Source organism: Coenobita brevimanus, chromosome 35, assembly GCF_032717465.1.
Source record: "Coenobita brevimanus isolate Jiangsu-jjx chromosome 35, ASM3271746v2, whole genome shotgun sequence".
NCBI lineage: Eukaryota > Metazoa > Arthropoda > Malacostraca > Decapoda > Coenobitidae > Coenobita > Coenobita brevimanus.
Genome location: NC_136988.1, coordinates 7,119,902 through 7,120,920, shown reverse-complemented (window position 1 = coordinate 7,120,920; position 1,019 = coordinate 7,119,902). Strand labels below are relative to the sequence as shown.

Genomic DNA, 1,019 nt, shown 5'->3' with positions numbered 1-1,019 from the left:
GAAAAATAAGCGTAAAAGTAGATGATGTACAGTTATATTCTAATTACCACTCAGTTAACGCTGGCGTGCCGCAGGGATCAGTTCTTGCTCCAATCCCATTCCTGGTTCATATTAATGATCTCTACAGGCTAAACTAACCTAACCTAACCAAGTTATGCTAACGTAACTAATGGTAACTTAACTAACCCATAGTAATGCAAATATAAATATATTTGTGTAGATATGAGAAGGTGTTGTATTAATAAGAGTCCACCATTACGCCCGGAAAATAAGCGCTCTTCGGGAAGTCAAACTCTGGTGAGCTAAAATTCCACTTATCACAAGTTATTTTACATTTATATTCTGATCAATTTACTATTCCTTGAGCTCAGTATTTTTATGTACATATATATATATATATATATGGCAACGGCCATACCACGTTGAGTACACCGCTTCCCGTCCGATCAGCAAAGTTAAGCAACGTTGGGTCTGGTTAGTACTTGGATGGGTGAGCGTCTGGGGACACCAGATGCTGTTGGCATCCCTACGTGTCAAGTGGGGTTGGTGGAGGATTAGTGCCCCTCCCTGTAAAACAATTAACTCTAGGCCCTTGGCCACCCCGTCTGGGATACATGGCGTCTGGCAATGAATGAATGAATATGAATGAATGATCTATCACCCACAATCCCATCCATTCATATACAGATGACTCAACACTTTATAGTTTATTCACACTCAGACACCCACTTACAAAGTCTGACATCTCTAACTCACAACTTAGTACAGCCATCTCCATAAATCAAGACTTATCTACAATCAGTGAATGGGGACAAAACAACCTTGTCTTATTTAATGCTAGTAAAACTAAATATATACAGTTTACTAATAGACAGGGATTGCCAGATTCCTATATTACATTCAATGGTACAAATATTCCCATTTCCAAAAGTACTGAAATTCTCGGAGTCTCACTTAGCTGGACCTCTCATGTCAGATCACTTGCTAAAACTGCCTCAAAGAAACTTGGATTATTGTAC

At 39.1% G+C, this 1,019-nt stretch overlaps 1 pseudogene; it reads left to right on the top strand.

Moving 5' to 3' along the window:
- Window positions 1-404: 404 nt before the first annotated feature.
- Window positions 405-523, top strand: LOC145396268 (5S ribosomal RNA; annotated as a pseudogene).
- Window positions 524-1,019: the final 496 nt, after the last annotated feature.